The sequence below is a fragment of the Thermobia domestica genome, chromosome 2 (assembly GCF_964235325.1).
Source record: "Thermobia domestica chromosome 2, izTheDome1.hap1.1, whole genome shotgun sequence".
Taxonomy (NCBI): Eukaryota; Metazoa; Arthropoda; class Insecta; order Zygentoma; family Lepismatidae; genus Thermobia; species Thermobia domestica.
In genome coordinates this window covers 295,160,072-295,183,050 of record NC_137455.1, presented here as the reverse complement: position 1 = coordinate 295,183,050, position 22,979 = coordinate 295,160,072, and the positions used below count along the sequence as shown (strand labels likewise).

General features: G+C 35.7%; 1 protein-coding gene and 1 long non-coding RNA gene across 2 annotated transcripts in view; one reads left to right on the top strand and one right to left on the bottom strand.

Moving 5' to 3' along the window:
• LOC145678589 (uncharacterized) overlaps positions 1 to 22,979 on the top strand; it is an 820,101-nt gene that overhangs the window by 242,748 nt on the left and 554,374 nt on the right. The window lies entirely within an intron of this gene.
• LOC145678588 (uncharacterized) lies at positions 5,802 to 11,127 on the bottom strand. Its single transcript, XR_014130408.1, has 3 exons — positions 10,966 to 11,127; positions 9,474 to 9,613; positions 5,802 to 6,019 (listed from the first exon to the last, which is right to left on the bottom strand). It is a non-coding gene; the product is annotated as an uncharacterized LOC145678588 (long non-coding RNA).

Genomic DNA, 22,979 nt, shown 5'->3' with positions numbered 1-22,979 from the left:
TTATGTTTTCTTATCTGGATCCTACCCTCAGATAAATAGTTTTAAGTTAACTTTGTTTCTTTCTCTGTCTTGTGTTTTGTTTTAAAGGTTGATTCCTGTTACTAATAACAATTAGACCAAGTCGATTATTGCACTAGTTTTTTTTTTTACAAACTAAAATTGTATGAAATTATATTGTGCTAAATAATATTCATTAGTCACAGCACAAGCTGCAAGCAAAATGGAGGGGGGGGCATATGCCTGAATCCGTCTGCATTAAATGATAAATTGTTACAAAGTAATCGAAAGTAGTAGTGATGATGACACGATGCGTCTACACGTTATAAAAAAGTAATATAAAACAACTACTTCTATTAAATAATATGATTGCATGGAATTGGAGTTCGAAACATTTCGTCAAGGCCTGGCACCATCTTGTAATGTCATTTCAGCTCAACGCACATGATTAATTCTCATACTCTAAAATTCAAGTAGTGGTTAATTTAACTTCTCTCATATTTTGATACACTGAGAATGCCCCTTCATGGTTGAGGCTCTTCACCACGGGCAATCATCAGAGTCGCATAAGTAACTAAACGTAAATCTTTTACAGTCCAGAAGGTTTGATTTGGATAATGTATAGCAGGAGATTTGCTTTCATCACCGTTATGTGTTGTTTTTCAATGACAGCTTAATTTTAGAAGATCGCCAAATATCATGCAATATTGTATTAATACGTAATTCCGTGTACTTACCGGGAACCAATCCCACGACTAGGTGTGTTAAATACTTTTTTAGAGAACAATATTTATAAAAAAGAGTGGATTAACGCTCACAGGGGGTTAATTAAACAATTTATTAAGTTCTTATAAAAATAAATGGAGTTATTCCTGCCGGTTAGAACGTTTTCCTTTTGGCAAAGAAAAATTCTCACTGTCTTGTCATTTTCAAAGTAAGGACAGTTAAAACTTTCACAAGAATTCTCATTAAAGTATTTCAAAACTAGGGTACGTTGTAGTGTTTCCAGACGTACCGCAACCAAACCTCACATATAGGACATAACTCCACATCAAATTAGATAAACTTCTCTTGTGGTAAGCTGTGGAGACACAAAGGGCAAAAGTTGTGAATGTCTGTGTGTGTGTGTAACACATACACATAGAGAGAAATAGATAGGGAGAAAGAGAGAGAGAGAGGAAGGAAGAAATAGTTTTGCGAGAACGTTTCTCATCATCTATGAGTCTGAACTTGGACTGTTGCGGTCAATCATATAAAGTCACAAAGAGGCTATAACTCAGCCTCCACCGGGGTTGTTTTGATGTCGCACTTGGCTTACTACAACAGACCAGAGAATAAAGCGATACAAAAACATGGGTTTGCTCTACTCAGCAGTGTGGAAACCAGATAAACTGCATTTTCCTGGGTGGGGGAGAAAGGCATTGCATTGCCGTTTTATGGTTACTTTTAGGAAAGTTTGATATACTGTTTGCATTCAGCAATGTAGACAAGGTCACAGCAACGACGTTTGTTACATTCTGTCACAAGTATTTATTACAAAGACCTATGAAAAAGTTGGTGGAGTGAAGGTTGTTGAGTTAACTTTTCCTAATATTCTTTCTTCTTATCATTTAGGTATTCAACATCTCTTTTAACGTCATATTTATTGATAGTTAAAGATGCGTTGTGCACCTTAAAATAATTTAAATCAATAAACCTGCTTCAGCCCTCTCCGCTGGTCTATTGGTGCACGGGGTCCCAGGTTAGATCCCTGGTGGTAGAACTTTGAAAATTGTACGTGGTACGAAAGTTTGATTGCACCTTAAACTGCAGATCCCAGTCTCATACAGCCTTGAAGTTGAAAAGGAACGCTCAAATTCAACCAAGTATATAAAGATGAGAACGTAGTATGGGTTACGGACAGTATTGTCAACCTGTACCTAGTATCTATTTTTAGGAACATTTCTTACGTACATTTTTACAAAATCAAAATCTTAGATATACAAAATTAGCGAATGTTTTCGAGGACAGATGTGGCTTTTGTCTTCCAGTCCCATGTCCAACAAAATGGAATTCTTCATTCGACTCGGTCACAAAGATTGTTTCGATCAAAAGTCATCTAGGAGACCTATGCTAGCAATTGAACATAGGCAGGTTCAAAACATCTGACATTGTCTTTTGAGTGAATATACCACAGTTATGAATCCTTTGGCGTCAGCGCTGGACAAACTGCAGGGCGACTACTGTTATTTGGGATTTGTTTTACCTGTAGGTAGGAAATGAAATCGAAATTTCACTCTTTCACATATCTGGAATTCTGTTCTCTTCTTGTAAGCTCTATCTTGGATGACTGAATCAAAAGCCTTCTTCAGACACGCTTTCATCGACAAGTAATACAACCAAAATGTAAGTACTGTCCTATTTGGAGGACAAAAGCAAAGATCTGTCAGTATTAGATTCGTTTCCAAAACAGATCCTTTGTGACACAGATCTTTTTGAAATATAATACAATTTTGTCCTCATCTGCCCGAGTCGGGCGGCTTTTCAGCACCGGAGGAAAATATTTTATATATCGAAAGAGTGAGAAATGAACCAGAAAATACAAATATGTTCACTGAGCGCCAAAATGGATATGCACTCTTAATCTACAAAACTCAACTGCCCTCATCTAATCTACAATAAATCCCTCCCCCCATGATCTGTTACTATACACTCTTAAAAAAATACCGGAATTTTTACGGTGAAATATATGGCAATCGGGGATGCCATATTTTCACCGGAAATTTTGCAGTAATTTCACCGGAATATTCCAGGAATTTCACCTGAGCTTTAGATATTTCACCGGAAAATTTTAGTAATTTCACCGGAATATTTGCATGAATTTCCCCTCATCTTCAGACATTTCACCGGAAAATTTGCAGTAACTTCACCTGGATAATTCCATGAATTTCACCTGACCTGTAGATATTTTACTGAAACATTTACAGTAATTTCACCGGAATAATTCCATAAATTTCGCCTGCACTTTCAAATATTTTAACGGAAATTTTGTAGTAATTTTGCCGGAATATAGATATTAATGAAAGAGGAAACAACCAATTTTTTTAACATACCAGATTCTATGTAGATGTGAATTCTATACCCCACAAACAGTGGAAAAATGACCGACTGGATCGAAACTCGGACCCGGGACCTCTGGCATACCGTATCGATGCGTTAACCATTATATCACCCAGTCCGCCTTCCATAACAGCCACTCACTCTCTCACTCTCGAGGTCAGTGCTCTCCACTCGAAGCACGTGGGTTATACGGAGTCCGAGTGGGAACCCCCGATCTCAAGAGTGAGTAGCTGTTCTGGGAGGCGGCCGGGGTAGCATAGTGGTTAACGCATCGGCACGACATGCCGGAGATCCCGGGTTTGAGTCTTGGCCTAGTGGGTCAGTTTTTCATTCTTTGTGCATTGTAGAATTCACATCTACAAAGGAACTGGTGTGTTAAAAAATATGTTGTTTTTTCTTTCATTAACATCTATATGAAATCACAACCGTCATAGGTGCTCAATGTACGGATACAGGCATTGTCCGAGAACAGCAATGGTTCTCTGGTACAATCCATGGTCTGGGTGTAGAGCATCGACCTCGAGAGTGAGTGACTGTCCTGGGAGACGGACTGGATGACATAGTGGTTAACGCATCGACACGGTATGTCGGAGGTCCCGGGGTCGAGTCTCTGTCCAGTTGGTCACTTTTTCACTCTTTGTGTATTATAGAATTTACGGGAATTATAGCATATACATAACCTCAAGTGCTAGATATTTCACACAAAAATTTACAGATATTTCAACGGATATGTTGCATGAATTTCATTTAACAATTTACAGAAACTTCTCCTGAAAAGTTCCGTAATTTCACCAAAACGTTGGACATCTGTTTTCCACAGCCATTTGAAACTGCCTCACAGATTGAGTGGAAATCATTATGGTTAAAAACTAGATATATTTATGTGATTTCGTGTTCAGTTTAGAGCAACAAATCAGCATGAGAGTATTTTGCACAGCGATGATTTAATGTATTTATTTGCGGTACTCTTCAACAAGCTTTAAAGTTATTGGCGTGTTCATTTAACAAAGAAATATTTTTTATCGGTACTGCTTAAGAGCCCAATTACACTGATGGCCTTAAGACACATTCTTCCTCGTCAAGTTTGCCAACTTACCGGAGCAGCTACGATGTATAAAGGTTGTGTAACTATTATCTGAAAAAAAAAAAAAAAAAACCTACATCGGAGAAGTTAAATGCGATGCAATATGAATTAATCGCTTAAATTCTTATAGACTTTAGTTGAGATTTTTCAACATCAAATTCAAGAAAGCACCTCAAGAAAACAATTTTACAGTGAATAGGCTTAGGCGAGTTCTTCCATAAATTATAAAGTGAAATAGAATCAACTCTTGTTCCTTGGCCGAAAATGCGGGCAAGATACGTTATCAAAAGCAAGAACGGAAATATAGTTCAGTTACTATCAATCAGGAAATTTCAATGTCCTAGATGCTTCTCGCAGCCAAAATGGATTACATTATGGTAAAATTCGAGCAAGATTGACATGTTTGACATCGCTAACGATCTAAACATCCATTTACCCAGATCGACCCCTACTACTAACAACTTGGTTTTCTTTCTGGACAATGTAATACAATGAACAATGCGTTTACGCTCTTTCTTTTCCTATCATCTGCATTTTCACAAGACAGCAAACCAATATTCATATTCTTTAGACAACACTTTCTCTAATGTCTTCGATAACTGAAGTACAAGATTCAACTTTGCAAGCAGGAAAAGGGAAAAAATAATATTAATAAATAATCAATTATTGTGACTATTACTGATAGAGTTACAAGAATATTTTCAAGTGCACTTTTTCACAAGTATGTTAGGATTACTTTAAATTTTATTTCCTCCTGCAAATTCACACATAATTACTAAGACTATATTTTTACCAAAGGATTACACAAATACATCTATAGCACATACAGGACATATTTTCAAAACTACATTAAAAATCAAATCAAATAGAAACCTCACTTACTCTTTCTCATTAGAAGGGTCCACTGGATCAATAGCGTTATTTCAGGTTTTGGCAGGAGGAACAAAACTGTTCACTGACATAAGTTTCACGTTTTTTCATTACAATATTAGTACACAATTTATTAAAAAGCGTCTATTTCTCAAACTAAGTGCTAAGTAGGATGCAATTGCCCCTACTCTCCCCATATGATGCCTCTGCAGTGAATCTTCAAACATTGAAGGCTAAAGCGGTAGTCAAGGAAATGGGTAAATTTATCGTTTAATGGAATCTCGTGATTCTGTTCAGTGAAGAAAAACTCTACATGATATGTCGCAAAAGCAAGACGACTCCATATTTACGGTTACAAAATTGCGGCAAAATACCTAGTCTTGCATTCAGGAATATACAGTAGTTTGTATACAAAAACGTGCATGTATTCACGACACTTTTCCTTCGTAACAGTAATACAAGCAGAGTTAAGTCTACATGTACAGAAAGCAGAAGAAGGTTTTCAGAGAGAGAGAAGCAGGGAATCATTTGGGAAGGGCAAGGAGGATAATTACCCCCCTGGGTTTGAGAATCACATGCTCTTCAATAAATTGTATACTAAAATACTAATTCAAAAGGTAAAACTCTTATGTTGATGGACTAACTTACTCCTACCTGGCAAAGTCTGAAATGACGCTACTGAAAAAAAAAATACTTAAAGATTTAAACATAAATTAACAGGATTTAGTAAAAACCAAATGAAAACAATATATTTTTAAATATCTCATCATATTTAATTCTCTAATGATAGTACATGAAATAAAAAAGAAATGATCAGTCTAGTCAATATTCCGTTTATAAACTGACAATGAGTTATTTCATGGAAGTCAAAAATTTGCTACGGATAATCCTTAGAAGTATCATGTTGCCGTATCTTCCCTCGCTTTCCACGGAATGGATTCAATTTCTGGATTAATTCCAACAAAACACCTGAAATCAGAAACAAATATATTTCGAAGCTAGAGAAAAATAGGCAAAACCTATTTTTATTTCTTTCAAGTTGTAAATTGACTTATGTAACTCTGAGCGCAATATCATGCTTAATGGTGTTTCTCTTATGTCTCTCATACCATTACATTTTCCTTTCCTGTACGATTTTTTTTTTAAAGACAAACTCTTCTCTGTTTCATAAACAATACTATGAATTATTCATATACATTTGCATTAACTATTCTATAAATTTACTTAAGTTTTGATTAACACTAACCATTCTCATTTTGCACTATTTCACATCCGTGAAGCTGGCATAAGAACTGTGGATTAAGATATATAGAAGTATCGAAAACAGGTTTGTATTTGTGGAAAACGATTAACAATTTCGCACCATAAAAGGTAACAAGAAATAGTGTTTTACAGATTTCACCTAATAGTGGTATCAAACACAAGAAGTGTGTTTTTCAGTTACAAAGGGAAACCATATGTGTCTGGGATACATAGATATGGACAATATTCATAATCGTACTAAATGGGTGAGAGAACCGAATGAGTAAAACTGTGCATTTCACGAACGTCAACGTGGTGAGATGGTTGCATGCCACATCTAATGTGTAACTGGTTCAGGATACTTAAACTCTTAAAAAAAAAAAAAAAAAAAAACCAAAGACTTACTTAGGTTGTTGCAGTGAAGAGGAAAAGTGGTGCGACGTTCCTGAACACAAAAGCAGCGAGGACGACCTCGCATTTTGGCCTCCAGAACTGTAGAGCGTTTAAGTGGATTGTTCTGTGGAATTGCAATCATCTATCGCCACGCTCACAGTGTATCAGGTTCTATTCACCGTAAGTGTTCGGCACATGATGTGAAAACTTAGGTCTTATGGCCAAGTAGCTACCCATAAGTAATTTTACTCCGACAAATGTTGTGAAGCCACTTTACTTGGTGTATGGAGCGACGTCACTGGATCACGCAACAAGAGAGAATCGTTATTAACTTGAACTAATCTTGTATACGTCAGTCATATAAGTAACTTGAAATTTTCGATAGGAACTCCCGTCTTCATTAAAACACCAACCACTTAACAAAATTATAAATATGCTGTGTGAAAATAAACCTGTTTTGTGCCATACAATCTTCAAACCTTAAAGTTTGTGCGCCAGATGACAGTTGATTATTTTAACTCGTTTGTTGTTCAAGTGGTCTTTGTCAAGATTCAAACTAGGTCGTTCATTCTTGTATAAAACTATTCATAAACATTCCTCTTAATGAACAAATTTGTTCTGTGTAGCACTTTAATATCATTGACCTTTGTTTGAACGCATGAAAATGTTGTGACAAGTCTGAAAGTACCTTATCATCCTCTTTATCGAATCTGGAATACTCTTTGACCTTAGTGGCTATAGGCTTTTTTTTGTCATATCTATGAAGAACTCTGTTAATACATGTACATTATGAATAACTGTTTTCTGGAACTTCAACTATGAAGTGTATGGGTTGAATGGTACAATACAGGTTTATTTATTTTCACATCACTTTAGTTCAATTTCGATGCAATAACTTACTAAACTGAACCTGCAACAACTTAATAAAATTTCAACCTACTGGTTAAAAAAATGTAATTGGTTAGTTTGTAGTCTTCATTTCTTTAGGGTGTCGCGGTGGCTCAGTGGTAGAGCGTTCACATCTAGTGCATGGGGTCCTTAGATCGATTCCAGCTCGCGGAAAGTGAGATTTGTGTTAGACAAACACCGTATGGGTGGGTTTTCTCGGGATTCTCCCGTTTTCTTCCACATTCTTCATTCCACAATTTCTTTCATTTCTCCTCATTACCGTCTTCTTTAGTCTAGCCGGCATAACCACAGGATGTAAAACTCAAAGATTTCATTTCATTTACTTTTATTTATTTGTTGACTTCTTTGTTCAAATATCAACAAACGACTTCGTTTTAAAAAACCTTTTATTTCATAGAATTATAGGCATAAGTATGGAGAAATTATTGCATACGTATTTTGCAGAAGGCACGCGTGCTGATTATTCGGCTAACCGGAAGCCCTGCCATATTTATTTATTTTAATCTTAAAAAATTGAAGTGAGATCTACTAATGTTAAGACATTTTTCTTATAAAAGCGAATCATCTCCCTACTGAATCATGGTCAATTATATAAACGCACTAAGCAACGCTATACTGTAGAATCAAGATAGATGATAGTTAAAATTAATGGACTTTGATGTTTGCCTCATCTAATATTTCGGCACATATTAACTCTATCTTCAGCGAAAAGTTGTTTATAATGAAACCCTTGAATAAGTGCAAAAAAAAGTAAATCATTAATATATGGTATGGATGTGTGGTGTTTGGTGAGCAAAATAATTATATATAAAAAAAAAGAATGTAAGAAAATATCGCTACAGCATTAGGAATGATTTCAACTTACAGCGTACAGACAGTAATGAAGACAAGCGGATCATAATGTAGCAATTAGTAAACAGAGGTTTTATGTCGACGCAGAGCAAATGGTAACAACTGCCAAGTAGCCACACCATACCATTGTTTCATAATAAGTAAAGAAAAAAAAGTTATCAAAGATGTAGTTCAGTTCAGTATGAGCTGTAAATATTTTAAATAATGTATTCATTTTTATGGATAAATTGCCAATCTTTCCATATTATTTGAAATTTTCAGTCTTTCATGATTTTAAAAATTATTCCTTTATAAATACCTAAAGACAATCATATTTTTAAAAAATCTCGCATTTCATAGAAAAGTATACTCAACTCATAGAAAATTATTTGTTAAAGTTCAAGAGTTGTATTCAAAATGCACACTACCATGCAATCATTTAAGCTTAGATTAAGAATAAGGATTGAAGAGTAATATTTATTGATAAGTTGTGCCATGCAAAATATATGAGAAAATGAAATGAAATCTTTGAGTTTTACGTCCCACGATTATGCCGATTAGGCTAAAGGAGACGGTGATAATGAGAGATGAGTGAAATGGTGGGATGAAGAAAGTGGGAGGAAACGGGAGAACCCCGAGAAAATCCACGAGCACGGTGTTTGTCCACCACAAAGTTCACTTGGCGGGGGCTGGGATCGAACCCGGGACCCCAAGCACCAGAGGTGAACGCTCTACCACTGAGCCACCGCGCCCCCGCAAAATATATGAGATAACTATACATCGGAACATTGAAAATAAGCATGAAACACTTTACGTTAAAGAGAGTTTAACTGTTGCTAAATAACAACAATAATTATAAAAAGCAATAATTATTGTATAAAGCAAATGAAGTTGGTGTGTTTTAGCCAGCAACTCAATATGCTGATTAATTATAAATTTTGAATGTTCAGCAAAGCAGTGTATTAAATTGAAAACTTCTTATCAAAAAAAAGTATGTTTACAGGGCTACTGTAAAATTTGTAAACTTAATTTCCCTAGCCTTACTCACCTTTTTTTCCTTGCAATCAACTGTTGGAGAAAGGCACGAAAGCGAAGTCATATTCCGATCTCCACTATTTTCATTAACTGGTTAAAATGTATAACGAAGCATCCACAGAGAATTTCGAGTTAAGTGCGTGAGGGTAGGACCTGAAATATGAAAAATACGTAAATTTTCAAGGAAAGACACAGTATTTTTTTAATTCACGCTAGATAGTTTAATGTAATATTTTCAGACGTGAAAATCTGCGTGCTGCTGGTACTATTTTCAGTGGATGCATACTGACATGAGACATTAGGGTATAATGAGGAAATTAGTTCGGCGTATTCAAAGATGGCAACTCGATTTTGAGTGTTATAAGAATGTGTGTTGTGAAGAAAAGAGTTATTATATGTTGTGGACCGGTACGTATTATTGAAATTGAGCAGAAAATATGACCAATGTAGAAAAACATTGAAAATAAAGAAATGTAGAAACAGTCATACGTATATTCAAATGTCTTAATGATATGAGAAAAGTGAGTACATGAAAGTTTGAGAGGAATTCAAGTCCTCTACCACCAACCAGTTAGTTGTTTATAATTTCCTAAATGCAGTGTCGGCATTGTGCAAATCGCAAAGGTAAGTAATCGCGTGTTAAGATAATAACCAAATTTGGTTATAGTTAAGGAGCCGTACTTCCCATTTAGGGAAGGACGAGAAACGCCATACTTTCAGGAATTATTCACTGACTATCTAGGATGTTAAAAAGTAGGTAATAGACTGAGTTCTTGCCCTTGTACTTAGGGTGTTTAGGTAGTGCAACAGTAAGATGTATCCTCGTGCACGGGAGATGAGAAGTAGCTGTTCTTAACTATTATCCTAAATTTATCTAAGTGTTTTCAACGACATCCTTGTTTACGCGAATACCTACCATCGCTGACACGCCTGCTACCTACGCACGCACACTTGTTACCACTCGGGCTGCCCTGTCCTGACTCTATTACATGGCATTCGTCCGTTTAGTGGCCACCCAGCACAGGTTACTGCAGTTTTATAGCATATATCCGGACGCAGTATTTACACACAAACGGTGAGGTCCTCTTAAAGTGAATGCGCACCAAGAAACAATTTCTAAGATAGTGACAGTGAATTTCTTGATAAATAATAAAATTTTAACGTTTATAGGCCTGAAAATACTGGATCTACTCTACGGCACAAAGGCCCAATTTTTTCCTTGCACGTAAATTGACGGCACGCATTACTACTTGCACTAGAACAGTTCCGAACGTACTTTTCCTTATGTGATGTTGCATAATATGCGACTTGAACGTCAGTGTGTTATTTGTACACTGAACATGCGATCAAACTTTGGATGCAAAAAACCGAGGTGCTTCACCGGTTAAAACTTTACACAGAAGACGATCATGAAATACTAAAAGAAATTTGAACTCCAATCCGTAAAATATGAGCAATAAGAACCTTATAAATATACTTAAAATAATAGTAATAAATGTACTCACCTATAATGTAAATGAAGAAAATGTATGATCAACAGTTTCTAATGTTGGAATACACACAACAAACAATCTCATTACTGGCGAGATTTTTTTTTTTTTTGTCTTAAATGCTTCAGTTGCGGAAACAACTTTCATTTGTCATAAAAGTATCTTACGACAGTGTCTGCCACCACTAAATATAAGGCTAAAAGTATTTAATAATTCTTCAAATTATTTTGCAATTAAACCAGAAGAAATAATGAAAAACATCTTTGAAAGTTATTTTCTTTCGTATAACTTAATACTCATTCTATTATTCGAAATATGATAACAACTTCAAACAACTCGAAAGAACTTTGGTCAAATGCTGGATACACTGTTCAAAATTTACGGAAATTTCACCTGAAATGTCAATTCTGGTAAAAGACCTGTAAACTTTACGGTGAATTTTCTGCGAAACCACCTGAATTTTTAAGAGTGTACTTAAAAATCATATTCTAACTTAATTTGACAGACGACTGTTAATTTATATATGAAAATTTTTGGGTAGCAACTTATACCTATCAAAGTACCTTAGGTACTCTTATTAGTACATGCACCTATACCTAGGTACACTCATGTCAAAAATGATTGTCGCATATCTATAACTGTCTTCTTGTAAGAATATGATTTGATAATGATTTTGCAGGATACCTTTAATACTGATACTGTGTGTGTAATCGGGGAATGTATATTTGTGGTAAATTTCATAGGATAAGAATTATAAATGTGAAAATTAGAATGAGTAAAAGAAAATGTTAAATGGACAAGAAAGTTTTATTTTCATTTTATTGTTCTTATTTACTGCTCTTTTGACATGAAATTTGGCACATACATGTCTTTGCTGATTATACACATACTTACATTATAAGAAATATCGGGCGAATTCGTTATCAAATTATATTAATACAACAACATATTTATAGACATGCGACAATAATTTTGGACATGAGCGTACATTGGCCAGCTAGTACCTAATACCTGTACCTAGATACAGTTTTTGTCAGTTCCTTGTACCTGTACCTAGATACAAAAAATGAGTACCTAACCCAACATTGGTTACGGAATGTATAGCCTTTCCTTGAGAAAAACCTGGATCTGTGGTAGAAGAATAGTAACTTACGAGCTTTTATAATTAATTCTACTCTACGTTACGCGTGCATCCAGAAAATTTCGTTGAGAGTAGTCCAACTGGTACGTAGCCAAGGGAAGTCCGGGGGGATCTGGACCCCCCTTCGAAACCAGAAATGAAAAATTAAGGAAGGGTGAATCAAAAAGAAACGAGAAAAAGAAGAATCAGCGTTTGTATTACTGTCTGTTACAAATGAGAAGTTAAATTAGCAGTAAATTAACCAATGATACGCAAATTGGGGTAGCGATGTCGGCATGTGTCCTTCTCACTGTTTGAGTATGAAGCGTTGGATGGCAAAGTGTCCTACGTCAGTTTTCAGATATTTTGAGATATCGAGACTTTTATTAGAATCAACATAGAAAAATCGGACAAAACCGGTTCTTTGTGCTGCCATCTTTTAGCCTATGGCTTGGTTCTTTTATCCTGAGATACGCAATTTTGCTATCCGACAGATTATGGTTTCAAGTTCACGGAAATTACTAAATCTTAATTTTAAAAAATGAGTTTCACCACTTTGCCGTACAACGCCTCACATTTCACCTAATAATTCTGCTTTCTGTAAACAAAATTACCGCCTTCATTGAAAGGGATGCTAAGTTTCAAATACAACAAATCAACCAATTGTTAACTTTCTTGATGTGCCGAGACACGGAAAACAGGATACTTAGCCTATATTCCGTCCGTGAGGCATATTTCATTGTCCCGGATAGATAGAATACTTTTACTGTTAACCTTTACTGAAAAGTGAAACTTAACGTACAAAAAATGTAAGAAGTCAATGCAAGAGACATTTGTTCTCGTTAGAAATAAACAAGTTCTACAATATTATTAGCCGCTAACGAGACAAAAATTGCGCTAACGAGACAAAAATTAGACGCTAACGAGACAAAATATTATTAGCTAACGAGACAAAATATTATTAGCTAACGAGACAAAAATTAGCCGCTAACGAGACAAAATATTATTAGCTAACGAGACAAAAAATTGCGCTAACGAGACAAAAATTAGCCGCTAACGACACAAAAATTGCCAAAAGATTAGACATATAATTGATAGATCTTATTCAGCTGAATAAAATGATGTGCTCAAGTTTGAATCCTGACTCGTAGTTTATGAGAAAAATGGACTTTTTTTAAAAACCTAAACACTTATTCTGTACCATAACCACGGTATCTATTCAGATAAAACTGATGCTAAAGTATACAATAATCAAAAGTTTCATAATGATTCTAGCAATACAGCAGAGTATAGCACGATTAATGAGATATTCCCTAAAATTATGATTAACTCTTAAGAGCCTGACATACTAATAAAAATACAAAATTTACCATTTTTTGCTTGTTTTTCATAAGTGAAAGGAGATAATAAAATGCAACTTTTCACAATCATAGATAATGCTATTCTACAACAGAAAATATGAACCTGAAGAATTTTCATTGTTGTCAGAATAACATTTCCCCCAAAATCTAAGTTAAGGCAGCGACTAGAGGAACGCACTCAATTGCATTTGATTACGTATCACGTTGTTTTGGTACCCTGGTAACTAATTTTTTAAATAATAGTTGTACTTGCATTGTTAGTTTGTTACAAACAAAATAGTTTAAACATATAGCTATTAAAATTAAACAATAATGTTATTTAAAAAGTAGTTCACAGGATATAAAAACAACGTGATACGTAATCAAATGCAGTTGAGTTCGTTTCTCTAGTCCCTGCCTTAACTTAGATTTTTGGGGAAATGTTATTCTGGCAACACTGTAAAATCTATGGATTCCAACACTGAAAATTCTTCAGATTTATATTTTCTGTTGTAAAATATCATTATCTATGATTGTGGTAAATTGCACTTTATTATCACTTTTCACTTATGAAAAACAAGCAAAAGAAAAACGGTACATTTTGTATTATTTTTAGTATGCCAGGCTCTTAAATTATATTTCTTGTTTAACCGCAATATTTTCCAAAGATAATGGTTAATTTAGACAAGTGTGTCCAGCAGCCCATATCATTCCTCTGCCATGCTCCGTCCGTGCCACGGCTGCAACTATTCACACATACTCATGCTATGCCGTGCCACTACTGCTTTCTACACCATTTCCCTTGGGTCTAGTCAACTTCGTGTCGCTTCGCTTGCTCCGAAGAAAGCCGAAAGATCGCGGCCGACAAGCCACGGCCGAGTTGGTTTCTCTTCAATGCAGACTGTCGGGGCACTTCATGGGAACGGCGCATTGCGTGTGAATTAACCTTAAGACATATCGAACTGGATAACATTACATACATGAGAGTAAATTCTCATGCTTAGTGTTCGCTAAAATCAAGAAAAAATACTTCATATGGCATTGAAATTGCGTCGTTCGTTTACCAATCTGCTGCCGTTGACAAATTATATTCTGCTGGAGCAAATAGTATCTCTAATTTAATATCTTCCAACAGTGACACACATAAATCTAACAGTGACGCAATAATCCTAACAGTGAACCACGTACATTTTCTTTATAACAAGAAATTCAACAATACTTTCTGGTCTGCTATTTAGTGCAAAATCCAATATATATGATCTGAGAAATTTAGTAAGAATATATACCTGTTTCTGTGTTCTTAGAATAAGAAAAGTGCACTGAGCCTCGAGGAGTGGGGGGGGGGGCAAGGGAGTCTGGGACCTCCGAAAAGGTAGCTGTGGGCCATCTTACGACCTGGTTATCTTTGTATGGATGTCTACTAGTAAATCAGAAAACGAAACACACATACCCGAATGGGAGCTCTCGAAGTTATTCAAAAATCGGCGCCGCTGTCATAAGGTGGTAGAGCTGCGTCTGTGCACAGTTACGCTTTAGATGTTTTTTCTTGTTATTAACCTTTTTGCTATAAACAGCTACTAACACATTTATTACTTTTCTGCTTCATGAAACACGAAGTTCAGTGAGTTTCCTTTATGATAATTCAGTATTCTTGTCAAGATAATAAAAGCTGCTAGAAAAGCATGAATAAACTGGTTTACTTACAAATTATGAATATGCAGAAGGGACCTTTTGTGCTGAGCATAGCAAAGTACTAGTGTAAAGCTCTCGTCTGTAAGCAGGAAAATGCCTGAAGACATTATTTTGAGAAAATGTTTTTACTAAAAGTACAGAAACTCTCTTTAGATACGTATTTCTTAAGGAAATTAAGTATTATCATTTAGTTTCTTCAGATCTGTCTTTTTAAGAATAGAGCCAAGTACGTCGTTTTTGTAAATGCTTTCTTTTTTTCGCTCCCGACGTAAGCATAGGGGAGTTTATACAGTAGTTCAACTCCAAGTATACACATTATATATATATATATATATATATATATATATATATATATATATATATATATATATATATATATATATAGAGAGAGAGAGAGAGAGAGAGAGAGAGAGAGAGAGACAGACAGACAGACAGACAGAGACAGAGATAATGTGTGTGTATGTGTGAGTGTATATGGTACTTTATTTACAGCTAACTACTGGCCGGATCTCTCAACCAAATATGTTGGGCGAATAGCTTATCGTCAAAGAAATAAAGTTTAGGGGTTGTCCACATATTACGTAACGCAGCAAAGGAAGGGGAAGGTTCAGCCTTGCGTTACGAAGTGTGACAATGGGGAGAGGGTTTAGTCTTCGTTACGTAACGCGTTTTTTGCTGTAAATTTTACTTTTATTCTCAAATTTAGGTGCAATCTTTTAAACAAATACTTTTATTAAGTTTTTTTCTTTCTATAGATAAACTAGCAGAATACTCGTTCTTAGCACGAGAAGAATACATTTTGGACATAAAGGACATCAAAAGTGTCACCAATCAACTTAGGGACGCCAAGAACTATGAATTCGCCACTAATATCGGTCATTTTCAATTATTTTTACGTCAACATACTCCCTTAGGAGCACTAATGGGGACTGAATTTTGGATTTAAGCAGCATCGGAAGTATCACTGTTCATCTCCGCGACTTGAAAGTTATGGATTCAGCACTGATATCGATAATTTTCGATCATTTTATATATTTCCTTCTCCTTAAGTTGCGGGGCAAAATTTTAATTTACACGGCGTCGAAAGTATCACTGTTCATCTCAGCCACCACCAAAACTATGCATTCGACACTAATATAGGTCATTTTCGAACATTTTTATGTGTCACCTTTCTCCTTCTCCCAAGTTGCATGGCTGAATTTGGATTTAAACGGCATCGAAAGTGTCACTTTTTTTTTATCTCAGCGACCTCGATAATTATCGATTTGACACTAACATCGGTCACTTTCGATGATTTTTATATACCCTTCCCCTCCCCCAAGTTGCATTTTCGAAGTGAAAATTGAAATGGTAAAGAACATCCCAGGCCCGAACTTCATCTACTTGATAATTTGATCGAGATCGGTCGGGTGGTTCAAGAGTTAAGTTACAAACCTAGTCACTTTCGTTTTTATATATATATATATATATATATATATATATATATATATATATATATATATATATATATGGAGGGAGAGAAATACATATTTCTATTGTTTTGGAAAATTGAGAACTATAGCCTATATAAATTGAATCATACAGAAAGATGACGAACCCTGCTTGTATTACAGTACAATATAACGCCGTTTTGTGGCTAACGCAGCATTGCATTTAAGGAACACGTTTTTTCTGGAGTTGGTTGTAGTGATCGTAACTACCGCTAGAAAATGCCCTCACATTCCCACTTGTATCGCTATTTCTGTGAATATTATTTAAAACCTTTGGTTTGAATCATTACTCACTCTTTTATTCTAAAGAGTTTCGCATGTAAAACCAAAGAAATTATTATTATTTTTTTTTTGTGAAACATTTTCCGCGACGGAACGATGCACGATTTGCAGACCAAAGTAAGAAATTAAAACTTAATTCGCCGAATAATCACCTCTCACTTTTTTATTTGAATATTTCTGAAGAAATCGAGTTTATTCGCATTTTCGCACTGATTCAGGACAAGAACAATTTGAAAAAGCAAACTATAATAGTTCGTTCCTTTCTTCTTCGCTGAAATCCAGGACATTTAAGCGTCCCGAGAAATATTTTCGGGACGCCGGAATGCAGATCTCGATTCCGTGACGGTTCCGGATTTTTCGGGACGAATGGCAACCTTAAGACGAGAATAAATTCTTAAAGTGTGGGCAATCCCCGTCACCGCGTGTGCTTACGTTTTAAAAATTCTTGCTTATTTTCTTACAGTTTCAACATATTTGCAAAATACTATTTTGGCACTCGCACAAAAATAATTACGAAATGTTTTTAAGAAATAGACACATAGGTTATACTGCAGTAAAAATTTCTAAATAAAACACCTTTAAAGTAGAAATCTATGAGCAGCTATTTTCAGAGTGAGGGAATCCCTGCCCCGCGTGTGGTTACGGCAAAAAAATAGGCGCGTGTGCTTAAGCGTTGACTTTGCGAACTCTTTTGGCTGCAAAGGTTTTTACAATGTCCTCAAAAGATAGCTTTGAAGCTAACTTATGCTCTATGGATATGATCCTAAGGCTATTGAGTCATTGTTGTCCTGTTAAGTTTCTGAGGTATTTTTTTTATTATTATTATCTTTCGTTTGCTAGAACTCCTTTTCCTTGCCTTATGGTAAAAATAAACATTTGTTCAGTTTTGCGCCTCTAATCCGGCGCCCGGAGCTAGTGATGAGCGCAAGAGTCTTGGTCTTGCAGTTTTTGCAAGAGTCTTGCATGCAAGACCAAGACCAAGACCAGGAATCCCGATGCAAGACCAAGACCAAGACCAAGGGGTGCAAGACCAAGACTCTTGCGCAAGAGTCTTGCACAAGTATGGTACTACTTGATTTTTTATAGAATGTAAAAAGGAAGGAGGGAAATCATTACATCTTTCACGTGAACTTCTTGGCTCCAGTAAAAATACCGCCGGAGTGAATAAGTTCCCAGTAGTTTGTGCATTCCATGTGAGTAGATCTGCTCCTGTAACATATAGCTACAATATGTCGTTTTTTGAATCGGTTGTTCACGAGACGACCGACAGCATAATTCTATGAATTGTTACAAGCTATAACTTCCGTGTCTGATTTACTTCGGTCATCATTTGATCATTCACGACGGGCCATGATTGGATTTTGGGAAATCGTACGAATAGTTGTGTCCATAAGAAGTGGATAAGCAAAAATAAACTAGAGCATGTTATGGACACGGTAGCTCAGTGGCAGAGCGTTCACCTCTGGCACATGGGGCCCTGGTTCGATTGCAGCTTGTGCTATGTGAGCTTCTTTGGTGAACAAACACCCTGTGCGTTGGTTTTCCCGTTTTCTCGTACTTTCTTCATTCCACCATTTCTCATCATCACTGTTTCCCTTAGCCTCAGTGTAATAATCGTGAGACGTTAAAGTAGATATTTCATTTCATTTTAAAGCATACTAGTGGTGTTCTTCTTCCAAAACTGAAGAGAAATGTAGTATTGAACATCGGCAATTCCGTACACCATAGGTGCCGACTACATAGGTATGGCCTTGGCTCTGAGGTTCAAGCATCCATTAGAAATTTTTAATGTGTACTTATAAAATTAATATTGAAATAACATTTTCATGACATTGACAAAAACTTAGCGCATGTGACCGCGAGTTTGATTTCATAGGTGAATGCCTATACGTTAAATAATTGTTTATCAATATAACTTATAGCCCCCTTAGCTAACGATATAACATTATACTGTACAACAATATATAATCTATATTCACAACTAAGAGTGATTTCGTACTTATTTCAAATAACTTGCAGTTTAATGCCGTTATTATGTATTTCCAATGTAGGTCAAAAGTATTTATATAAATTGAATTACACAAAAGACATAGACAGTTGAGTCGTTTTCAGTTTTCACTCAAATTATTCTAAAATATTGGGGCCGCAGTGGCTCGGTAGTAGAGCGTTCAGCTCTGGTGTTTTGGGTCCCGCATTCGATCCCAGTCCTCGCTAAGTGAACTTTGTGGTGGACAAACACCGTGTGCGTGGGTTTCCTCGGGGTTCTCCAGTTTTCTCCCACTTTCTTCTTTCCACCATTTTCATTCATTTTTCATCATCACTGTCTCCTTTAGCCTAGCCGGCATAATCGTGGGACATAAAACTCAAAGATTTCATTTCATTTCATATTCTAAAATATTAAGAGGTTTAATTATTATTATTTTATTTTTTCTCTCTTTTTTGGTCAATATTGCAAAACATATCATCATGGACATAATAATAGCTATTCTGCCATTATTGGCAGGTCACTTGCTGCAGCTGAGAAGCTTCGATGACTGTGGTCCTCAGTTAGTCTCTTCGTCTTAACGTAGCAATTTTCTGTCTTAATATATTTCTTCAAGTACAATCTCCTTCGCCCCCTCCCTCTAGCACGTCCCTCATTATACAGTTCATCCTCAGCCAATTTCTCCCCTACTGCTAATATTTCTAAAACCTTCGCATTCGTTTTTCGTTCAACCCAGCCGATTCTCTCCTTTTTTCTCCATGCCACAGTTCGAAAGTCTAATTGTTTCATCGTTTTTGCGTAATGTCCTTGTTTAGCTAATCGTGGTTGGGAAGAAAAAAAATCTGATGCCTTTAGAGTGTAAAAATAATCTTGCAATTATGGTATTTGTGCCGTCTTGGTTTTGTTTCATTCGTCTCACTGACAGGGGTACCCTCCCAAGTTTGGGAACCAGTGGAGTATTGGATCTGTTTAAACATATAAAAATATTATGAAATGTTGTGATTTATCTTATAAGTAGTGAAGCGTGATCACCCGTTAAAAAAAAAAAAGTAAAGGTCATCACGTATGTTGTACAATATCATCACACTTACACGAAGGTAAAATATATTACATTTAGAAATATACATTGTATTTCCCTCACTATTGACTCAATGTAGGATTTATTATCTCTTATATCCAGAGTAAAATTTGCTTATGAAAATCATAGATTTTTTAAAAGCAAAACTTGCAAGACTCTTGCAAGCAAGACCAAGACTGGGTGTGCAAGACCAAGACCAAGACCAAGACTAGGTATGCAAGACCAAGACCAAGACCAAGACCGAAGGTTCCAGTGCAAGACCAAGACCAAGACCGCATGTGCAAGACCAAGACCAAGACCAAGACCACCCGGATCTTGGTCTTGGTCTTGCATTTGCTCATCACTACCCGGAGCACAAGCCTCCTTTGTTCCCCCATGCAGTTAAAATCCCCGTTGATTTCAAAGAAAGTAGAAAAAATGTTTGCACATATAAATACATAGATGGAAAAACAAAAGCAGTAAAGGTATTCAACATCCTTAAATCCTCTATGTGTTCAGTTTGTTTGACATCTTGACATAATAGCTTCGATTTAAATAGCATTCTTCCTCTTCTTCTTCTTCTTCTTCTTCTTCTTCTTCTTATTATTATTATTATTATTATTATTATTATTATTATTATTATTATTATTATTATTATTATTATTATTATTATTATTATTATTATTATTATTATTATTATTATTATTTAGATTTAGCATTTTGTTATACTTAATACAAAAGGTTTTAAAACAACATTCTCTTGTATTTTTTTCAGTGTATTAAAATGTGAAGATAACTGTTTAGGGGGACGTGAACTTCTCATATTACTTCTCATACGTGAACTTCTCATATTTATTAACAATTCAGGCATCTTCCGGGAATTTGCCGGGCCTGAAAAGATGCCAATTGATTATATATACACTGAGAAAAATCCATTATCCGGACAGCGGTATATTGTACAAATACAAGGATTCGTTATGTTTACTAAGGAAATCTGTACGGAGCGTACTTTATTCATATACTACAGAGGTACTGCCTTTTACCCGCTTAGATGTTACATCATGTCGCTGCAGGATGTCTGACATCTAACAATCTTCCGTATTTTACATACGTATACGTATGTTAAATACTTCAGCTATACGTTATATACGTCCATCTGTGTGTAAGATCCAGACCGCCTATAGACACTCTTTCTTTCGAAATGGCTGACGTCATTGAACTACCGTCTTTTGCTTGCGAAACGAGGTTGTTTACAAACGGAAAAGAAGAGAGGAAGGAAACAAAAGCCTGGGTAAGTACAATAGTTAACTATTACTTTAGTTAAATATTCCATTAATTATATATTCTTTTAGTGTAACTTGCTTTAATATAGTACTAAGTAAGTAATGTAGTTTATGACTACAATTCTTACTATTGTAACTCGTAAATGATTGAGGAGAATGGAATGGGTGAATCTGAATTTTGAAAAAACTTTGAATATTAATGTTTTGAAACATTTTATGTTTCAAGGTAGCAAAATGAATGTTGTGTGTTTATTCATTCCATTTTATATGTGACGATTTATTACTTGGTGCAGATTTACTACAGAAAACTGCTTAACATAATTGATAAAAAACCGTTTTTAGCGCGAAAATTTCCTTGTGTAGTGAAGATTTAGGATTTAGATTTCTGGGCTTTCGGCATCAATGGCCTTGTTATCCCGTCACATATGAGGGATTACGTCCCTCGGTGAGCTCACTATCCGGGGAAAGGAAGAGAAGAAAGGATTGGGGAAGGAAGAAAACGGCTTGGGATCTATATGTTAGGTACCACTCCGGCATTTGCCTGCTGTGAATGAGGAAAACCCAAGGAAACCTCATTCAGGATTGCTGGACTTAAAATCTTTTGATACTTTTTCGACCGAGTTCCCCACCGGGATCGAACCCGGGACCGTTCGCACCGAAGGCGAGAGCATTAGCGACTTCGTTACGCGGGGCCACTTGTGTAGTCTAGAAAACTCATTTTTACTAGGATATTTACAAGATTTTTTTTTTTTTTTTTTGCTTTTAGTTTAACGCCCCATGATTGTACATCAATGTAAGTGAGAAGGTGACGATGAGATACATGATAATGGTGGAATCAAGAAAATGTAAGGAAACTGGAAAGTCTTAAGAATAACCACACCTACAGTGTTTACCAAAAGCCTATTTGTCGGAAGCAGGAATCGAACCAGGGACCTAACGGGTCAGAGGGAAGCGCTCTACTACAGAGCTTTCTTTTGTTTAAAGAACTTGTTTACATTGAAACATATATATATTACGAAGATATTGACATATTTTACAGCCTCACTGAAATTTAAAAAAAAAGTAGTCATGGAGAGCTTACTTGTCAGCTTTTTATTTTTTTTTTAATTTAATTTTATTTTATTTTTATTTATTTATTTATTTTTGCTTGTTATGTTCCCTAGTTAATTAATGTTTGGGTTACTGAGAATTAAAGCATTTTTAGTATTATTGTTATGTCATCACTTTGGAACCAAAAAAGGTAGAATTTTTTTCTTGTGTTTTCATATAGGAAGTTGGTGAGTTTGTGCCTTAGCATTGGTTTGGTTTCTAGAACGTAATTGAAGGTCATGTTCAGTTGAGTCTTGGCGTGTTTGAGTTCGTGAAGTGTCAGGCACTGCTTGTGTCCCTAGCTTCTGTCTGTGATGTTTCCTGGCTTTGGGCTGTGACGTATTTATGTTGAGGAGTACCAACGCAGGCCGTACCTACAACAAACCTTCAACAGCTACGAGTACCAGGTGTTTGAATTTCTGCTTTCGTTACGGCGTGACTAATGCAGTATAGTACTAGGTTCCAATTCTATGGCTGGTAAAAACGGTATATTACTTTCGTGGTGTGGTAAGAAATACAACATAATAGTTATTAGTTTAATTAGTGTTTCTTCATAGTATTGTTTCACTATTTCTAGAAGGAATTAAGTATTAACAAAGTAATGAATAAGCAAAAACACACTTGACGTTTACTATTTCTCATACTCCATTGAGGGGGGCGCGGTGGCTAAGTGGTAGAGCGTTCACCTCTGG